The 21,821-nt window shown below is 37.9% G+C and overlaps 1 protein-coding gene across 1 annotated transcript in view; it reads left to right on the top strand.

The window, feature by feature from the left end:
• Positions 1 to 21,821, top strand: part of CFTR (CF transmembrane conductance regulator) — a 225,855-nt gene that overhangs the window by 148,464 nt on the left and 55,570 nt on the right. The gene's annotated exons all lie outside the window — the stretch shown is intronic.

Genomic DNA, 21,821 nt, shown 5'->3' with positions numbered 1-21,821 from the left:
TGTTTATTGATTTATTAATGATAGCCATTCTGACAGGTGGGAGTTGATATCGCGTTGTGGTTTTAATTTGCATTTATCTAATGATTAATGATGTTGAGCATCATTTTATATGTCTGTTGAATGGAGGTAGTGGAAATTCTGTGAGGGAGGTTGCCAGTCAGGCTTCTGGAATGAGGGAGAATAATGCCTCCACCACCTAACCACACAACTCAGTCTGTCCCAGATTTTGCTCCAACCTTGGCAGGATAGAACCACTGGAAGTCTGATGAGTGGGGCTTCTGGACCTTGGAAAGTGGATCTGCCAGAAGCCTACATGGTGATTCTGTCAGATCTCCTATGAGGGAGAAGTGCTGGTTCAGGTTCAGAGGAAAGTCAGATTCAAAGGAAAGTCAGGTTTACAGAAAGAGGAATATCCCCATCCCAAGTCCACACAGCTCAGTCACTGTCACTCACTTGCTTCTGACCAGACCTCTACATCCTGGCCAATGCAGATTACTCCTCAGCAGAACATAAAATCTACAGGATGGGAAAGAGGGATTCCAGCAAGTGAAGCTATTGCTTTCCCCCAGTCTGATGTTGTATGGAGGGGAGTGGTCCACCCAAGAAAGATAGTATCTGTGGTGTGTGAGAGGGACTCAGCACAAGGATCCTGACAGCTTTTCCTTCAGATTTCTACCCAGAGCCCAAAACCCCAGACTCTCCTCAAGTGACTCTTTCCTGCCCTGTCCTCCCCTGTCAAATCCCTGGGTGAGTAGCCGCATAAAATTCTTGTGTCTTGGCCCTCTAAAAGGGTGCTTGTGTCTCTAGCAGACTCCTGCATATCCATGGTGGGAAGAATTTCCACTGATATTCATAGCCAGATGTTATGTGAGTACCTCTTCCTGGGTCTGGTACTCTGGGCTGGTGAGCCTGGCTTGGGATTGAGAGCCCACACTTCTTAGTGGGAACCTCTACAGTTGAGATATCCCTCCAGGATCTCAGCTGCCTCTTGAGGGAATGTGTCCAAGCCATTTTCTTGTTTCTGTTCTTCCTACGAGGCTTGATGTGACTTCTTATGTGAAATCCTTTGTCATAAGGCTTCTCTTCAGTTAGTCTTCATGTGGTTATTCAGGATGATTGTTGTATAATTTAGTTGTAATTCCAGTTTGGTCCTGGAAGGAGGTGAATGTAGCTTTCACCTATTCCACCACCATTTTGGATCTCCCTAGATACACTTTATTTTACCCCTTAAGGTAGTTTTTTTTCACCTTCTTGATTCTTCTCAAGTGATCTAAGAATTGCAATTCCTGCACTCTGAGCTACATATTTCATAGAAAAAAAAAGATGCAACTAGAAAGAATTTCATTATTTCTCTTCATCAGTTGCATCACCCTACTGCATGTCTACTCATGTGCTCCACCTTCCCTCTGTGTCTTTGCTCTTATATAAAAGCCAGTAATATGCAATTAACCCTTCTTTGTGGGATCTTTATCCCCAACATAAAGCTACCTTTCCTTGACCTCTAGCTTGTATCCCATTTTGCTGACATATTTACAACCAAACTTCTTTTCTTTTTTAGAATTTATTTTAAATTTTATTTATTTATTTTCTAGAGAGAGAAGAAGGGAGGGAGAAAGAGAGGGAGAGAAACATCAGTGTGTGAGAGAAAGTTGCCTCTTGCATGCTCCCAGTGTGGGACCTGGCCTGTAACCCAGGCATGTGCCCTGACTGGGGATCAAACTGGTAACCTTTAGGTTCACAGGCCTGTGCTCAATCCACTCAGTCACACCAGCCAGGGCTACAGCCAGACTTCTTGAAAGAGTGCCTGTCTCCATTTCTTCCTCTCTATTCTTTCTACAACCTACTTCATTTTACCTCTATCTCCCCTGTGACTGGAGAGTAGTATCTTGCCAGAGCCAATGCCCTTGTCTCCCTTAATCTCTCACAAGTATTTACGCCATGGAAAAATTCTTCTTCTTGTGATACTTTCTTCTTCCACATCAGTTTCTTGTTACCTCTCTGGTTCTTCCTTACTCCTCTTTCTTGGCCCCTGGTGTTTTTCTCAGACCTCTAAATTTCAGCTGTCTTCCACCCCTCTTCCATCTATACTCTCTGTAACTATTGTTATCTAACTCCATACTTCAAAGCCCATGTCTTAATGAATTACACATTGATATCTATAGTTTAGACCACTCCCCTGGTCTCTAAACATATATCTAACGACCAACTTGACACCTCCATGTGTTCATAAAGCACAGTGATAGAATATCTCCTAGTTGACTTAACATTTTAGGCCATAAATTCTTGTCCAGTCTCCTTAAAATGAGCATGGGATATCAACAGCCCATTGAAAAGGAACAAAGTATCTAATTTACTTATTAGTTTGTCTATCTTTAGCAGATTGGAAAAAATCATGTGGACATTGTTACCTTATGAACAATATACAGGAGGTTCTCGAGTAACATCATTTCATTCATTGTCATTTTGTTATAACATTGATGAGATGCTGTAGGAACCTAATTCTTGTTTATATTAATTAGCCTATAGTAAAATTGGTTATATTATATGTCATTTTGCTTAAAGTCACTATTGATGATGTTAAGTGAGGACATACTGTTGTATAATAGGTTGTAAACCACCCTGGAAGTTTAAAAGTGTAGTAAATTTGTCAGTCCGATTTAATAATTGCCACTATAAAGCCCCATGATAGGGGATTTCCAGTTACTCAATTGATAACACATGTGTTAAAAACTGTTATTCTGAATTCTTTCTGTTCATTTCAGTTGCATATTTCATACCAATCTGTAGATGGGATAAAAAAGTACTAATTCATTTTAATTTCTTACATCAAATATATAGATAATTGTTATTGCTAAAACTATCATCTTAATTTGTTGCATTCTTAATTAACAAACTGCGTACTGATTTATTTTCTATAGATTCACAAAGTGCCTGCTGTTTTTAGTACCATGAAGCTTTCTTTCTCCTATTCTTAGCTACATAGCTATTATGTATCTTAAATAGGCAATGGATAGCTATCTGCCTCTATGAATGAATAGATGGAAAATACATACATACATACATACATACATACATACATAGATAAAAGCTAAAGAGTACAAAGGTGATGTTTCAGACTTAACAGTATTGAGCCATCTGGTGACTCATAACTTGCCCTCACTGATAGTCTCATTGTTTGAATAAGACAATTGACATTTTACCTGTATGTCTTTTCAGGGCTGTCTGTTATATAGGGAGCACAGCTAAAAGATCTGAGCAGGTGACTTTTATCCTACTTCCTTAATTCTATAACAACATCAGCAGGTTAACCATCCCTGTTTTATTGAGTGTTCCTTATAACAGAAGAGGAGGGAAGCCATCAGATGAGCAGGGAAGATTGTGCATCTATAGGGCTCACATTTAGATTCCAGGTAATGGAGCTTCAGAAAGTTCTTTCGAAATCGATGGAATCTGAAATGGGTTTTCTCTCAATAGAAACTTCCTCTGTTTCTCCTTTGTCCTTTTATTGCCCATGTTTATTTTGGGTTCCAGTAAAGATCAAGTGACTGATTGTACAATGACCAAGTAACCTGCTGTAAAAAGAAAAGGGGAAGCTAGCTTTTCTTCATTTCTCCTGATGTCTAATTCTTTTGTATTAAAAATGGTTTCTATTTATAATAATCTGATTGTAGGATTCATCGCTCTGGGTTTTTTGCCTACTTTTAAAGGCCTCCTTTTGTTTGTTTATTGTTTTTTATTGTATTTTTCCATTACCATTATATACCCCCTTAATACACACCTCCCCACCACAATCACCGCGCTGTTGTCCATGTCCATAAGTAGTACTTTTTCCCTTTTGTTTGATCCCTTCATCTCCTCCTCCCCACAAGAGCTGACTGCCTGCTCTAGATCTATGAGTCTGTCACTACTTTGCTTGTTAGCCCAGTTTGTTCATTAGATTCTACATATGAGTGAAATCATTTGGTATTTCTCTCTCTGTGACTAGCTTATTTCATTTAGCATAATATTCTCCAGGTCAATCCATGCTGTCAAAAAGGGTAAAATCTTTTTTCTTTTCAGCCAAAGATTTCCATTGCATAAGTGTCTCATAGCTGTTTTATCCACTCATCTACCAATGGACACTTGGGCTGCTTCCATATCTGGCTATTGTAAATAATGTTGCTGTGAACATAGAGGTGCTTAATTGTTTCAAATTAGTGTTATGGGTTTCTTGGATAAATTCCAAGAAGTGGGATCACTGGGTCAAATGGCAGTTATATTTTTAAATTTTTGAAGTATCCCCATACTGCTTTCCAAGTAGCTGCACCAATCAGCATTACCAATAACAGTGCAAAAATGTTTCCTATTCTCTACATCCTCACCAGCACTTTTTTTGTTGATTTACTGATGTTAGACATTCTGACTGGTGTGAGGTGGTATCTCATTGTGTTTTTAGTTTGCATTTCTCTGATGCTAAGTGGTGATGAGCATTTTTCTCATTTATTAGCCATTTGTGTGTCCTATTTGGAGAAGTATCTATTCAGGCCTTTTGCCCAGTTTTTAGTTGGATTGTTTTTGTTGTTGTTATTATTATTATTGTTGAGTGTAGTAAATTCCTTGCAAAGTTTGGATAGTAAACCTTTATCAGACGTATGGGTGAATATGTTCTGCCATTCAGTGGGTTGTCTTTTTATTTTGTTGATGGTTCCTTTGCTGTGCAAAACCTTTTTAGTTTGATCTAGTCCCATTTGTGTACTTTTCTTTTGTTTCTCCTGTCTGAGGAGATGTAGCAGAAAAAATATTGCTATTAGCAATATCTGAGATTTTACTGCTTATATTTTCTTCTGAGATTTTTATGGTTTGGAGTCTATCGTTTAAGTCTTAATCCCTTTGAATTTATTCTGTGTGTAGCATAAGAATGTGGTCTAGTTTCATTTTTCTGCATATACCTGCCCAATTTTCTCAACACCATTTATTGAATAAACTAACTTTAGCCCATTATATATGTCCTTGCTCTTCTTGCAGATATTACCGACTATAAAGGTGTGGGTTTAATTTCCATCACTCTGATGATTAGTGATGCTGAGCATCCTTTCATATGTCTTTGGGCCCTCTGTATGTCCTCCGTGGAGAAGTGTCTGTTCAGGTCATTTGTGCATTTGTAATAGGATTGTTTATCTTCTTGGAGTGGATTAGTGTGAATTCTTTATATATTTTGGAGATAAAACCCCTGATACATCATTTGCAAATATATTTTCCCATATAGTTGGTTCCCTTTTCATTTTGCTGATGTTTTCTTTAGCCATGCAGAAGCTTTTTAATTTAATGTAGTCCCATTTGTTTATCCTTTCCTTTATGTCCCTTGCTCTAGAGGATATATTGGTGAAAATATTGCTGCATGGAATATCTGAGATTTTCCTGCCTATGTTCTCCTCTAGGACTTTTATGGTATCATGACCTAGACTTAAGTCTTTTATCTATCTTGAGTTTATTTTTGTGTATGGTTTAAGTTGGTGGTCAAGTTTCATTTTTTTTGCTGTCCAGATCTCCTAACACCATTTGTTGAAGAGGCTGTTTTTACTTCATTGTATGCATCTGCCTCCTTTGTTGAATATTAATTGACCATATAGACTTAGGTTTACTTCTGGACTCTATTCTGTTCCATGATCTATGTGTCTGTTCTTATGCCAGTACCAGACTGCTTTGATTACCATGGCCTTGTAATATAGTTTGAGATCCGGTATGGTGATCCCTCCTAATTTGTTCTTCTTTCTAAAAATTGCTGTGTCTATTTGGGGTCACTTGTGGTTCCACAATGAGGTACAACTTCCCACTGGTAAGAATGGCCATGATAAATAAACCAACAAACAACAAGTGCTAGAGAGGTTGTAGAAAAAAAGGAACCATAGTACAGTGCTGGTGAGAATGCTTATAATTGGCTTATAATTTTCTTTTTTGTGATCTCTTTATCTGGTTTTGGTATTAGTAAAATTCTGGCCTCATAAAATAAACTTAGGAGTCTTTGCTCCTCTTGAATTTTTTGAAATAGTTTGAGGATAGGTGTCAGCTCTTCTTTGATGTCTGGTATAATTCACATGTAAAGCTATCTGATTCAGGGCTTTTGTTTGTTGGGTGTTTTTTTTTACTGCTTCAATTTCACTAGGTGTAATCTTTCAATTCAGATTTTCTGATTCTTCCTGATTTAGTTTTGGAAAATTGTACATTTATAAGAATTTATGTATTTCACTCAGATTGTCAATTTGTTGGCATATAGTGTTCATAATATTTTCTCATAACCCTTTGTATTTCTGTGGTGTCACTTGTTATTTCTCTTCTCCATTTGTGATTTTATTATTTGGGTCCTCTTTCTTTTTTTCTTTTTTTTTTTTTTTAATTTTATTTGGTTACTTTTCAAGTACATTTTTTTTTCTCTTCCCCCCCCCCCCCCCCCCCCCCCCCCGCCCGGTCACCCCCCTCCCTCCCTTTCCCCCCCACCCAGTCCTCATCTCTGTGTCATTCATACTTGTTCCTCAAAATCCCTCCCCCTTTTTCCCCTTAAGTTCCCTTCCCTCTCCCCTCTGGTCGCTGCCCACTTGTTCTCTATTTCAGCGTCTTTGTTCTTATTCTGTTTGCTTGTTTGTTTTATTCTTTAGCTTCCTGTCAAAGGTGAGATCATATGGTATTTGTCCTTCAATGCCTGGCCTATTTCACTCAGCATAATGCTTTCCAGTTCCATCCATGTTGTTGCAAAAGGTAGTAGCTCCTTCTTTCTCTCTGCTGCATAAAATTCCATGGTGTATATGTACCACAATTTTTGGATCCATTCATTTACTGATGGGCACCTAGGTTGCTTCCAACTCTTGGCTATTGTAAATTGTGCTGCTATGAACATTGTGGTGCATAGGTTCTTTGAAATTGATGTTTTAGGATTCTTGGGGTATAATCCTAGCAGTGGAATTGCTGGGTCAAAAGGCAGGTCGATTTTTATTTTTCTGAGAAAATTCCATACTGTTTTCCATAATGGCTGTACCAGTCTACAATCCCACCAACAGTGAACTAAGGTCCCCTTTTCCCCACACCCTCTCCAACATTTGTTGTTTGTTGCTTTGTCTATTATAGCCATCCTGACTGGTGTAAAGTGGTATCTCATTGTGGTTTTAATTTGCATCTCTCTGATAGCTAATGATATTGAGCATCTCTTCATGTGTCTCTGGATATTCTGTATGTCCTCTTTAGAGAAGTGTCTGTTCAAGTCCTTTTCCCATTTTTTAATTGGGTTCGATGTCTTCCTAGAGTGGAGTCGTGTAAGTTCTTTGTATATTTTGGAGATTAAACCTTTGTCTGAGGTATCATTGGCAAATATGTTTTCCCATACTGTTGGTTGTCTTTTTAATTTAATACTGTTTTCTTTAGCCATGCAGAAGCTTTTTATTTTGATAAGATCCCATTTGTTTATTCTTTCCTTTATATTCCTTGCTCTAGGGGACATATCCGTAAAAATGTTGCTGCGTGGAATATCTGAAATTTTCTTGCCAATGTTCTCCTCTAGGACTTTAATGGTGTCACGGCTTATATTTAAGTCTTTTATCCACCTTGAATTTATTTTGGTGTATGGTGTAAGTTGGTGCTCAAGTTTCATTTTTTTTGCACGTAGCTGTCCAGTTCTCCCAACACCATTTGCTGAAGAGGCTATCTTTACTCCATTTTATGTTACTGCCCCCTTTGTCGAATATTAATTGACTGTAGAGAGTTGGGTTGATTTCTGGGCTCTCTGTTCTGTTCCATTGGTCTATGTGCCTGTTTTTATGCCAGTACCAGGCTGTTTTGATTACAGTGGCTTTGTAATACAGTTTGATATCAGGTATTGTGATCCCTCCTACTTTGTTCTTCTTTCTCAAAAAGAGCAGCTGCTATTCGGGCTCGTTTATGATTCCATATAAATTTTTGAAGTGTTTGTTCTATGTCTGTGAAATACGCCATTGGTACTTTAATAGGTATTGCATTGAATCTGTATATTGCTTTGGGTAGTATGGACATTTTGATGATGTTAATTCTTCCAATCCATGAACATGGTATATGTTTCCATTTGTTTGTGTCTTCCTTGATTTCTTTCTTCAGTGCTGTGTAGTTTTCTGCATACAGGTCTTTTACCTCTTTGGTTAGGTTTATTCCCAGATATTTTATTTTTCTTTTTGCTATATCGAATGGGATTTTTTCCTTGATTTCTGCTTCTGCTGATTCGTTGTTTGTATACAAAAATGCCTTTGATTTCTGGATATTGACTTTGTATCCTGCTGTTTTGCCAAATTCATTAATTAGTTTGAGCAGTTTTTGGGTAGAGTCTATAGGATTTTCCATGTACACTATCATGTCATCTGCAAACAGTGACAATTTTGTTTCCTCCTTTCCTATTTGGATGCCTTTTATTTCCTTTTCCTGCCTGATTGCTGTGGCCAAAACTTCTAATACTATATTGAATAGGAGTGGTGAAAGTGGACATCCTTGTCTTGTTCCTGATCTTAGTGGAAAAGCTTTTAGTTTTTGTCCATTGAGTATGATATTGGCTGTAGGTTTCTCATAAATGGCCTTTATTATATTGAGGAATGTTCCCTCTATTCCCATTTTGCTGAGTGTTTTTATCATAAATGGGTGTTGTACTTTATCGAAAGCTTTTTCTGCGTCTATTGATATGATCATGTGGTTTTTGTCTTTGCTTTTGTTTATGTGATGAATTACATTTACTGTTTTGCGAATGTTGAACCATCCTTGCATCCCTGGGATGAATCCCACTTGGTCATGGTGTATAATCTTTTGGATATATTGTTGGATGCGATTTGCTAATATTTTGTTGAGGATTTTAGCATCTATGTTCATCAGCAATATTGGCCTGAAGTTTTCTTTCTTTGTTGTATCTCTATCTGGTTTTGGAATTAGGATGATGCTGGCTTCATAAAAGGAGTTAGGGAGTTTTCCATCCTTTTGGATTTTTTGGAATAGTCTGTGAAGAATGGGGGTTAGCTCTTCCTTAAATGCTTTGTAGAATTCTCCTGTGAATCCATCTGGTCCAGGGCTCTTGTGTGATGGGAGTTTTTTGATTACTGCTTCAATTTCTTTTGCTGTTATTGGTCTATTCAGGTGTTCTACTTCTTTTTCATTGAGTTTTGGGAGATTATATTTTTCTAGAAATGTGTCCATTTCCCCTAGGTTCTCAAATTTCTTGGCATACAGTTCTTCATAGTAATTTCTTACAATCCTCTCTATTTCTGTGGTGTCAGTTGTAATCTCTCCTCTTTCATTTCTGATTGTGTTTATTTGTGTCCGTTCCCTTCTTTTCTTGATGAGCCTACTTAAAGGCTTGTCTATTTTGTTTATTTTTTCAAAGAACCAACTCCTGGATTCATTGATCTTTAGAATTGTACTTTTAGTCTCTATGTCATTTAGTTCTGCTCTGATCTTGGTTATTTCCTTCCTTCTACTTGCTTTGGGCTGTTTTTGTTGTTGTTCCTCGAGTTCTTGTAGGCGTAGAGTAAGTTCATTTGTTTGAAATGTTTCTATTTTCTTTAGGTAGGTCTGTATTGCTATAAACTTCCCTCTCAGGACTGCCTTGGCTGTATCCCATAAGTTTTGGGTTGTTGTGTGATCATTTTCATTTGTTTCCAGAAACTTTTTGATTTCTTCCCTAATTTCATTCTTGACCCATTCATTGTTTAATAGCATACCGTTCAGTCTCCATGATTTTGGGTGTTTTGGGTTTTTCCTTTGGGGTTGGTTTCCAGTTTCAGTCCCTTATGGTCAGAGAAAATGCTTGGTATGATTTCAATATTCTTGAATTTGTTGAGGCTTGTTTTGTGCCCTATCATGTGATCTATCTTTGAGAATGTACCATGTGCATTTGAAAAGAATGTGTATTTAGCTTCTTTGGGGTGAAGAGCTCTGTATATATCAGTTAGGTCCATTTCATCAAGGGTGTTGTTTAATGCTGCAATGTCTTTGTTGATATTTTGTTTGGAAGATCTGTCCATTTTTGATAGTGGTGTGTTAAAATCCCCGACTATAATTGTGTTGCTGTCTATATCTTTCTTGAATTCCTCTAAGATTTTCCTTATATATTTTGGTGCTCCTATGATGGGTGCGTATATATTTATGATGTTAATGTCTTCTTGGTGGATTCTTCCCTTGAGTATTATGAAGTGACCTTCTGGGTCACTCTTTATGGCTCTTTTTTTGAAGTCTATTTGTTCTGATATGAGAATTGCTACCCCAGCTTTTTTTTCTTGTCCATTTGCTTGGAAAATTTGTTTCCATCCTTTGATTTTTAGTCTGTGATGGTCTTTTGTCCTGAGGTGGGTCTCTTGTAGGCAGCATATGTGTGGGTCATACTTTCTTATCCATGACGCTATTCTGTGTCTTTTGATTGGAGCATTTAATCCATTTACATTTAAGGATATTATTGATAGGTACTTATTCATTGCCATTTTTGTACCTGTGTTCCTCTCTGTCTGTCTCTTTTCCTTCCTTTCCTTAAAGCAGACCTTTTAGTATTTCTTGTAGAGCTGGCTTGGTGGCAGCAAATTCTTTTAGACTTCTTTTGTCTTGGAAGCTCTTTATTTGGCCTTCTATCTTGATTGAGAGCCTTGCTGGGTAAAGTAGCCTTGGTTGTAGGCCTCTGTTTCTCATTACTTGGAATATTTCTTGCCAATCCCTTCTTGCTTGGAGTGTTTCCATTGAGAAGTCAGTGGCTAACCTTATTGGGATGCCCTTGTATGTTATTTCTTTTTTCTCCCTTGCTGCCTTTAAGATTCTCTCTTTGTCTTGGAAGTTTGCCATTTTAATGATGATGTGTCTTGAAGTGGGCCTCTTTGGGTTCCTCTTGAATGGGACTCTGTGAGATTCCTGGATTTGTGTGACTTTTTCTTTTGTCAAATTAGGGAAATTTTCTCTCTTTACTCTTTCAAATATGTTTTCTATCCCTTGTTCTTCTTCTTCTCCTTCTGGTATTCCTATTATTCGGATATTATTACGTTTCATATTGTCTTGCATTTCTCTTACTCTCTCTTCATTCTTTCTGAGCCTCTTTTCCCTTTCCTGTTCTTTCTGTGAGATGCTTTCTACTTTGTCCTCCAATTCACTAATCCGATCTTCTGTTTCATCCACCCTATTTTTAATGCTTTCCACTGTGTTTTTTAATTCAGAAATTGTATTCTTCATTTCCTCTTGGCCCTTGCTAATAATTTCCATTTCCTTTTTTATGTTGATATAGTTCACAGTGAGATCATTGTAACTTCCCTGTAGTTTCTGGTAGCTGATTGTGAGCTCTTTGAACTTCCTGATCACCAGTGCTTTGAATTCAGTATCTGATAGTTGACTTGCCTCTGTTTCATCTAGCATTCTTTCTGAGGATTCCTCCTTTCCTTTCATTTGGGGATTGTTTCTTTGTCTTCCCATTGTTTGTGAGACTCTTCTTGTTAGCCTCAGCTTCTTAGATTAATCTGTTTTGACACCCTGGGTTTATGGTATGAACTTTTGTGGTGGAATGCCTGTGAATTTCAATGGTGCAGACTCTTTTGGTTATCCTGTTGTTCTCTGCTTCCACCTACTCAAATATGCAGCAACTTGTGGCTTCTCTCCTAGAACAATGTGCAATTTGTCTCTCTGATTCTACTATTGGGAGGCCTCTTCTATGGGTCCAGCTCTGGTCTTTTTATATTTTCAAGTTGATTGTGACTCTGTGAGGTAGGATGAAACATGGAATGATCTTTAACCAGGGTGTAGATGAAATGGTCCTAAAATCAACCTTCCTAGCTGGGCACTAGAATGATGAGCTCCTGGTAAATGAACATTAGCCAAGTAAAGCAATCAGTTGTAAGGGCTGGAGATTCTCAGTGCTTCTTTGTAAGTGCGGGTTCTATTCAGTCATTTCAGAGGATGACCTGTGCTGGTAGGTGTGGCGCGTGCTCTCACCCTGGGGCCGCGGGGACGCGGAATCTCGGGCTCCCTGGGGCTGGGGAAGGCGGTGGAGGCTGGGACGCGGCCGTGCGTCGTCCCCTCGGCGGGTTTCTGGGTGTCCGGGCGCATTGGCGGGACACTCGGAGCCCTTGTCCTTTGAAAAAGGAGGGGAAATTGATATAGGTAAGTGGTGCCCGCTTTTCTCCTAAACCTAGGTCCTCTCAGGTCCGGCTTCTGTACTGGGAGCCAGGCCTGGGCCAGGGGACTGTGCGGGACCCGGGGCTCCTGGTGCCGCCGCCTCTTTCTTTTTTTCTTGATGACTCTGGTTAAAGGTTTGACAGTCTTGTTTATCTTTTAAAAAACTGGCTCTTGGTTTCATTGATCTTTTTGTATTATTTTTAAGGTTATTTTATTTATTTATGCTCTAATCTTTATTAGTTCTTTCATTCTTACTTTGTTTTTTTTTCCCCAAGTTCTTTAAGTGCAAATTTAGATTATTTACTTGATATGTTCTTATTTCTTGATTTAAGCCTGTAATGTTTTGAATTTCCCTCTTAGGACTGCTTACCTGTGTTCCACAGATTTTGGGTTGTTGTGTTCTCACTTTCATTTATTTCAAATATCTTTCGATTTCTTTCTTGGTCTTTTTCTTGACCCATTCATTGTTTCATAACATGTTATTTAGCTTCAATGTCTTTGTGTATTTTTATGTGAACTTCTTGTGACTGATTTCTAGTTTCATAGCTGGATGATCAGAGAAGACACTTGATATAATTTCAGTCTTCTTAAATTTTAATGGCCTGTTTGTCATATCTTTCTTTTATGTTCTCATGAGCCTTTGTGGTATTTTGTGGTATTTTTTTCTCTCATGACCACTATCTGAAGATTTCTTCCCATTTAATGATTCTCTTTCCATCCTACAGAGTGATTTCTACTCTGCATTTCATGCTGGTTTTACCATCAGGAAGTAATATGGCCTTAGACAATTCACAACCCTCAAATGTGAGCCTCACATTTCTTTTTTGTAAAATGAAACAGTTTGGTTAGGAATTTTCTAAGGTTCCAATTGGCTCTGATAATCTCTCTATTCTAAAAGATTTCAACTCCTGATTGGCATGTATCAGGCATTATCATTGCTCACAGGAATCACACATATCTGTCATTCTCTCTCGGTGTTAGTCAATTGATTAAGTTATTCACCACTGCCATTACTGGAGCTGATTAAAGAACTGTCAACCAGTTGATGTTTGGGAGTCCTGAATTTATAGGACACCCTTAGAGAATGCTAAAGCATTGCCAGAGTGCTGAGAAGATTAGAAAACTTGTTGAGCTTTGTGCCTGTCCCTTTATCTTTCTGGGTTTAGATGTTCTCATTTGTAACAAGAAGGGAATGGATTAGATCAGAGGTTGTCATCCAGTCAGCACATGAGGAATTATAAAATTATAGATTACCTAGGGTCCTCTAAGGCCAATTAAATCAGTTATATTGGTTGTGAACATGGTATCTGGGCATGATATCTATATTTTTAAAAAGTGTTTCAGATGATTTTAGTATATCAAGATTTCTGAGTCACTGGATTAGATGATCCCTATGATTTGTTTTATATCTGATTTGTGTGTGTGTGTTATGTCAGGGGATCAGCAAGCATTTTTCTATAGAAAGTCAGATAGTAACTATTTTTAGCTCTGCTGGCTATATAATTTCTATGTCAACTACTCAACCCTGCTTTTGTAGGGTAAAGCAAATGTAAAAAAAATGGGTATAGCTAGATTTGGCCATTGAGCTACAGTTTTGCTGACATCTGGTATATGGTATAGAACTTACTTTGGCATTGATGGGCTATCGGCTAATTGTTTTATATATGAGGTCTGTCCAGAAAGTATCCAGCAATGTACTATGAAAAATAGAGACATATATTGAAGATGATACAAGATACAAGAAACATTGTATATAGAACAATGATACCTCAGTCCCCTTCAGAGTAGGCACCTTGGAACCTCACAGTTTTCCCAACATCTCTTTCACTATTCCAAACACTTTGCAAAATCCTGTGTTGGAATCGCCATCAGTGCCCCACTGTATTTTCCTATATCTCATCAACAGTCTGAAATCTCTTTCCTTTCAAAGATGATTTTAGTTTCGGGGAAAACCAGAAGTCACAGGGTGCCAAATCTGGGCTATAGTGGGCCTGAGCTACCTGGGTGATTTGATGTTTCATCAAAAAACTCTCCAAGAGATGTGATGTATGAGCAGGTATGTTTTCATGATGAAGCTGCCAGTCACCATTTGCTCATAGCTGTGGCTGTTTTCACTGTATTGTATCTCTCAACCAATGAAGAACATTGAGGCAGTACTCTTCATTAATTGTCCTGGAGGGGCACACTCGTGCTGGACAATAACTTCCCAATCAAAAATCACAGTTCACATGGTCTTGATTTTGCTGCTACTTTTCTGTGCCTTCTTCAGGTATGGAGAACCAGGTAACTTCCATGGGGACTACTGGATCTTTGTTTCTGGAAAATAGCTATAGATACATGATTCATCTCTGGTTATGACCTGCTTGAAGAAGTCAGGTTCATTGTTAGTGGTTTGAATCAAGTCATTAGCAAGTGCAACATGATGTTCCCTCTGTTCTGGTAGCAGAAGCTGTGAAACAAACTTTGCCATGACACATTTCATGCCAAGATTCTGCATCAAAATCTTGGACACAGTAGTTTTGGGAATCCCCAGATCAGCTTCTAGTTCTTGCACCATCAGTAGCTGATCTTTGTTGATTGCAGCCCATACACTCTGAACTTTCTCAGGTGTTCTGCTTGTTGCAAGCCCTCCATAACATGGGTCACTTTCAACAAATTCTCAACAATCTTTGCAGTATTTAAGCCACACTTTTATTTGCACCACACTTATTGCATTGACCCTGAAAACCTTCTGAATCATCTGAATAGTTCTCATGGAAGAATTCTCAAGCTTAACACAAAATTTGATGCAGATTTGTTGCTCTTCTCACTCTTTCATTTTGAGTTTGATGGCCAGAGTACACATGATTACTCAACGATGTCTACCACCCCCACTGACTAGCATAGTGAAGTCATCATTGTTCACACATACACATTCCAGTCCACTCTTCTTGGCTGCCAGGTCACATTGATGTTGGGCAAACCATTCTTGTTATATTAACAATGGCTGGACTTTTTTCTAGACAGACCGCAAGTCTTTTCTAAGACTTGTAAAGGGTGATGCTTAATGAGAGCCTATGGGGAAGCCACAACATTTCACAATTAAGACGCTTAGAGAAGTATATTACACTATTTATTAAAATAGTAAAAACCTTGACAAAATATGTTGATATGTCATTTTAGACTACTCTTTTTGAAATATTTTAATGGATACCACATACACCCAGTTGCATTCACCAAGCACTTGTCGATGGCCTGTCATGTGCTTAAAAAAAAGATAGAGCATAAGTAAATTCTAATATAAATAGTAGATTTAATGAGTGATGTCACCTTTGAACACATTTGAGTCTTCCTTTGCCTGTTGGCACACTTAGTACCATGATTACTAAAGCTCCTAATTATTGAAAATAGGCATCAACATATTTGGTACCTCATGTTTACCTAGAACAAGTCTTTTGTCATTAGTTATAATGGATTTTCTTTCTTTTATATCAAGAACAAAATCTCTATAGCTTCTTGCAGTCAGAAAAAGTGACACTGACTTGTCATGTGATTTGCCACAGGGTGAAGTACATAAATCATTTGTGTAGTTAGCAAGTGATAATAATTTACTAAAGGTTAGAGTTTATAGTGCACCATAACTCACTTATGCTGTTAATGTTAATAAATTATAGCAATATGGTATGTGCTCTAGGAGCACAAATGATAGATACAGAAAGAGAGACCAGAGTTTCAAGGATATATTTTAAGCAGAGCCTGTTTTCATGGTAACCATTATCTCTTAAGTCTGTCTTGGGTCAGGTATGTCAGTGAGTGCTGACAGTTAGTTTAGGCTTACTTGGAAGGAGCTATGATTTAACATATTTTAATACCTCCTTTTATATTCCTCACATTTTGAAAATTCCTCTGTGCAATGTGTGATGTTTTTTATATTGTATAAATTTTCCAGATGCTTCTCCACACTTATTTTTTGCAATCTTCCTATAACAACCAGTTATGAAAATTCTTTATGTCAGGATCGTAAATTTTCTATTGCCATGGCTTTTGGGGTGTCCGGGTTTATGAACAAATAAAAGGATAAAGGGAACTTGAATGATTTAGTGAGGGAGGGAAATGTGGCTTCATAACTTATGCTAGAAAATGTCTTCAAATCCTCTCTCCCCTCTTTGTCAACAAACAGTAAAAATGAAAATCAGAGGTTATTTTCTTTTTCCCTTAAACACATTCCTTATAAAGTAAGGTTGAGATGAAGCTGTGGAACTATCTTTTTGTTAGAATCATCACTCATATGACTCCATAACAGGAAGACAAACAATTAAATTAAAAAGTAGGCCAAGAACTTGAATAGACACTTCTCCAAGGAGGACATACAGAGGGGAGGGCCCAGAGACACAATTAAAATGCTCAACACCACTAGCCATTAGAGAGATGCATATTCAAACCACAATATGATATCACCTCACAGTGATCAGGGTGGCCATCATAATAAATCACCAAACAAGTGCTAGTGAGGTTGTGGAGAAAAGGAAACCTTAGCACACAGTTGGTGGGAATGCAGACTGGTGCAGCCACTGTGAAAAATAGTATGAAATTTCCTAAAAAAACTAAAGATGGAACTGCTTTTTGATCCAGTGAGTCCACTGCTGGGATTATACCCTAAGAATATGGAAACATCCATTCAAAAGGACCTATGTACCCCAATGTTCATAGCAGCACAATATGCAATAGCCAAGTGCTAGAAACAGCCAAAATGCCCATCAGTAAATGATTGGATCAAAAATTGTGGTACTTATAAACAATGGAATACTACACAGCAAAAAGAAAAAAAATGAGCTCCTACCCTTCATGAAAGCATGGATGTAACTAGAGAGCATTATGCTAAGTGATGTAAGTCAGGAGTTGAAAGACAAATACTGCATGATCTCACCTGTAAGTGGAACCTAATTAACAAAATAAAGAAATGAGTAAAATAAAACCAGAGACTTGGAAATAATGAACAAACTCACTGTGATCAGAAGAGAAGGGGAAGGGGAATTATGGGGGGAAAGAAGAAGAGGCAAGCCAAGGAACAGGAATAGAGGACTCATGCATATGGACAATGAGGGGATTCACTGTAGAAGTGGTGGGTGCAGGGCAGGGGAGAGCAGTGGGGAAAAAGGCATGACCACTATAACTGAACAACAATAACACCAATAGTCATAATAATAATAATAATTAAAACCCATCACACCTCCAAAAGACTTTGTTCTCCTGTGCTTAGATTAGTAACTTTAGAAGTTACTATAAAGATAATTGAGGACTTCCGCCAAGATGGAGGCATAGGTGGAGACACCGTGCTTCCTCACACAACCACGTTTAGAGACAACTAAATATTAGCAATAGAAAACACAGCCAGAACACAGAAAATTGAACTTTTTGGAAGTCTGATAACAACAAATTCTTCAGCCTGACCAGTAAGAGGGGCGAAACCAGCAGCTGAAGGAGCAGGGTTGCACAGGAAAACTCCATCAGATGGACTCAGGCGCGTGGAATCCAGGCGCAGGGTTGGACCTGGTGGGCAACTCAGTGAGCGACCATGGGGAAACAGCGAGGGAGCAGGGCTGCGGGTTGACTGACTGTGGTCTCGCATCCGTGCGTGGATAGACAAGTGAGGGAGTGGGTGATTGGACGGGACGCAGCAGGCCCCAGGGGCTAGTGGCAGCAGAGGGCCCCGCCATTTCCCTGCTCTGACTACGCCCCCACATACAGCGTCACAACCCAGTGACCTGGGAGTCCAAGGCTACCCTCCTCCTACTTAACGGGCGTGAACAGAACAAAAATGGCTCAAGAAGATCTCAAAGCCCCAGAGCCTATAAATCTAAGCGATGAAGAAATAGCAAAACTCTCAGACGCACAGTTTAAAACACTGGTGATCAGGATCCTCACAGAACTGGTTGATTATAGCCACAAATTAGATATACATATGAAGGCAAAACTAATTGAAATGAATGGAATTACACAGGAAGTCAATAGCGATGAAAAGGAAACTGGGTCTCAAATCAATGGAGTGGACCAGAAGAAAGCAAATAATGGCCAAACAGAAAAGAGTGAAGACACAAGAATTCAAAGAAATGAGGAGAGTCTTAGGAACCTCCAGGACATCTTTAAACACTCCAACATCCGAATTATAGGGGTACCAGAAGGGGGAAAGGAGCAGCCACCAGTGGAAAACTTATTTGAACAAATAATAAAGGAGAATTTCCCCAATCTGGCAAAGGCAATAGACTTCCAGGAAATCCCAGAAGCTCAGAGAGTCCCAAAGAAGTTGGACCCAAGAAGGAACATACCAAGGCACATCATCATTACATTAGCCAAGATTAAAATGAAGGAGAGAATCCTAGAAGCAGCAAGAGCTAAGGGGACAGTCACCTACAAAGGAGTCCCCATCAGATTGTCAGCTGATTTCTCAAAAGAGACCTTACAGGCAAGAAGGGGCTGGAAAGAGTCATGAAATCCAAGGACCTACAACCAAGATTGCTCTATCCAGCAAAACTTTCATTTAGAATGAAAGGACAGATAAAGTGCTTCTCAGATAAGATCAAATTCAAGGAGTTCATCATCACCAAGCCCTTATTATATGAAATGTTAAAGGGACTTATCTAAGAAAAAGAAGTTAAAAAAACATGAACAGTGAAAGGACAACAAACTCACAGTTATTAACAACCACACCTAAAACAAAAGCAAACTAAAAGGACAGCTAGATCAGGAGTGGAAACATAGAAATGAAGATCTCAAGGATGGTTAGCAACAGGGGAGTGGGAGGAGGAGAAGGGGAGAGAAGGTACAGAAAATAAGTAGCATAGACAGTAGATAGAAAATAGATGGGAGGGGGCAAGAATAGTATGGGAAATACAGAATCTAAAGAACTTGAGACACATGGTCATAAACTAAAGGGGGGGATGGTGGGGGTGGGGAGGTGCAGGGTGGAGGGGAATGAAGGGGGGAATAGAACAACGGTAATGGCATAATCAATAAAAATAAATAAATTATTTATTTTAAAAAAGATTATTGAGACTCTTTTAAAGATTGATTCAAGAGAATTTTTGAGCACAGCAAATTTCAATAATAAAATGAAAAATTTAACGCAGATGATTCTCAAGCAAAAATCACTTTGTTTTTGCTAAACTCCAATTTCATAGAAATTTGTACAGATTATGTCATTTTCCTTTTCACATAAAGAATGGGTTCAATGTCTCTGTGTCTGAGTCTCTTTTGGCTTCATTGTTTACTTCTCATTATCTAAGTGTTACCACTAAAACTGGGGGTGATGTAAACAGACTCTGCTGTCAGTGGGCCAGACAGAGTCTGCCCCTTCATTGGTTTCCCTTCAGCACCGTGCTGGAGACACCAGGAAATCAGAAGCTGTCATCTGTGTCTAGACATGCCAAGCAACCATGTCTATTCCATGGCTGCCATGCCAAGCCAGGCACTGGAAAGCCTGTTTCCTGGATTTAGGCAAAGACCTCCTATTTTCTAAGACCCCCAAAATCTGCTTGAGGATGAAAACACAGTTCGGTTGCAAGGCAGAACTCCTTTTTCAGCCCTCTTGCTACTGCATGCATGAATCAGATTGTAGAGTGAGAAAAGGAGCTGTTTCTCTTACATAGAAGCTCATCTGTGTCTATTGTTTCTGTGTAAACACCGTGCTTCCAGTTCTTCATGTTTTGGCTTTTGAAGCTAAAAAGCCAATGTTTATGTAGCTTTAATTTTTCAAACTATCAATCTATGACTCTAAAAGCCATTTTTTGAAACTTGAAAGACCAGAATTAATTTTCTGTGCTCTGGTTCTCATGTGGCTTCTCCTTCAAAAGGTACTTGAAAGTAGAGGTGAAAACTGGAGACCCTGTGAGGTACAAAGCATTAGTTCATAATTATATTGTCTGGCCACATTATCTATTCAGTAATGGTATTTCGGAGGCTGCAAAGCTGACCATAATGCAGATGTCTGCCCTTGCCACCTTTTCTTCCCTTCAGAAAATGTTCTAACCCATTGAATTGAATGAATGTTTGCTCATATGCTGTAGGTGAGTGCCTGTTGTTAAGATAGACTTGTTCTTGATCAGGTCAGGGCAACCAGGTTGTGTTGTGGGTAACTATAATAGTCTGTCCTAAGGCTACTTTAAGCAACTAAACTGTATGAAAGATGTCAATTTGAAAATTATATTTTCTAAATTTGACAAATATGTTCTCTTTGCCACATTACACATTAGAAGTTACGGATTTACTCTTCAGAGGTGAGCCTTGCTAATAGAGAATGTAATTTGCTATGCTCAAACTCAAATTCTTAAAGAAAATATTACATATTGCATTTCAGTGCTGCCAAAATAGTAATTTTGGATGTTATCTTGTAATAACATTGCACATAATCTTGAGTTGTTTAGATAAGCATTACTTAAATGTTTTATTGATTGTGCAGAAGTGTTAAAAATAAGGGATTTTGCTATATACTGTCTTTTTTGACATTTTAAAGCACTTAACAAAGACACATTTGGAATTCTTCATAGCACTGACATGCAGAAATGTCAACAGTCTCAACTACATTTCTCATTTCAAGAGAGTGATCTTATTCTTATGCAGCATAAATACAATAAGATATATGAAATGCATTTGATCTACTTTTCTGGTGGTTCCATCTCAGTGGTAGTTACAATTCTCATTCATCTTCCAAACCTTAAATAGAGTAGCAGCTTCCTGTGAATATTAATGACAGTGAAATGCAAGAGTATATTTTAATTCAAAGTTAATAAAAGTAACTGAATTAGCATTTAACAACCATTGAAAGTCACCCATAACTTGTAAATTTAAAATATTACATGTGGGAGCAATAATGATGAATTTCCTCTCACATCCCCTAGAATTGTAAGATGGATGTGAGCTTTGGGTACTTTCTGCTGTCATTAACAGTGGGTTTGGCTTAAAAGGATTTTCTTCAAGAATCTTAAACAATTGTTGAAGATAATTCTAAGATGAAGGAAATTGAAGCACAGAATTACTAGGTAAAAGAAAGAACTTCACAAATAACAGTCTTGATCAATGGCATGTATAAACAGACAATACAATCAGAGGTGCTGAGCTGGAACTTTTAATGTTCCATTAAGGATCAGTATCTAAATTCTTCAACCTCCTGTGCCAGTCATTTCATAGATAAAGAATTTTTCTTAGTCAATTTTGACAATGAAAAATAGAAATAATACAAGAAAATGCTGCAAATGCATTTCTTCCAACATTTTTTGCAAACATGTTTCTAATAATCTAAATCTTAACTATAAAATAAGACATTACCACTGTAAAGGAGAAGGATAAATTTTTGACTGCGTAAAGTTAGAAGCAACAGTTACTTTTAAGGCAAGAAAAAGCAGTAAATTTCTATCCAGTAAACTATTAATTCTTGTGAAAGACCAAGTCACAGGATTAAGGATAAAATCTTTTGAAATTAGAAATTGGATGAATTCAAAAGCTGTAATTCTTTTGTCTTATTAATTTATTTATTCATATATCAGTATATTTAATCATTTACATATTTAGTCCTTAATTAAATAATTAATTTTTCAAAAATTATTGGGTGCCTTTTTTATGCCACAGTATTTAAAAAATTATATTTCAAATTCTAATAAATCATAATTATTCATAGTTGAACTCTTTTATTTTTATCTACATTAAAGATATATGTTGTTAAGTGT

This window comes from Artibeus jamaicensis, unplaced genomic scaffold (assembly GCF_021234435.1).
Source record: "Artibeus jamaicensis isolate MK-2021 breed Jamaican fruit bat unplaced genomic scaffold, CSHL_Jam_final contig_311, whole genome shotgun sequence".
Taxonomy (NCBI): domain Eukaryota; kingdom Metazoa; phylum Chordata; class Mammalia; order Chiroptera; family Phyllostomidae; genus Artibeus; species Artibeus jamaicensis.
Note: the sequence above shows the minus strand (reverse complement) of the source record. Positions and strands in the feature narration are given on the sequence as shown.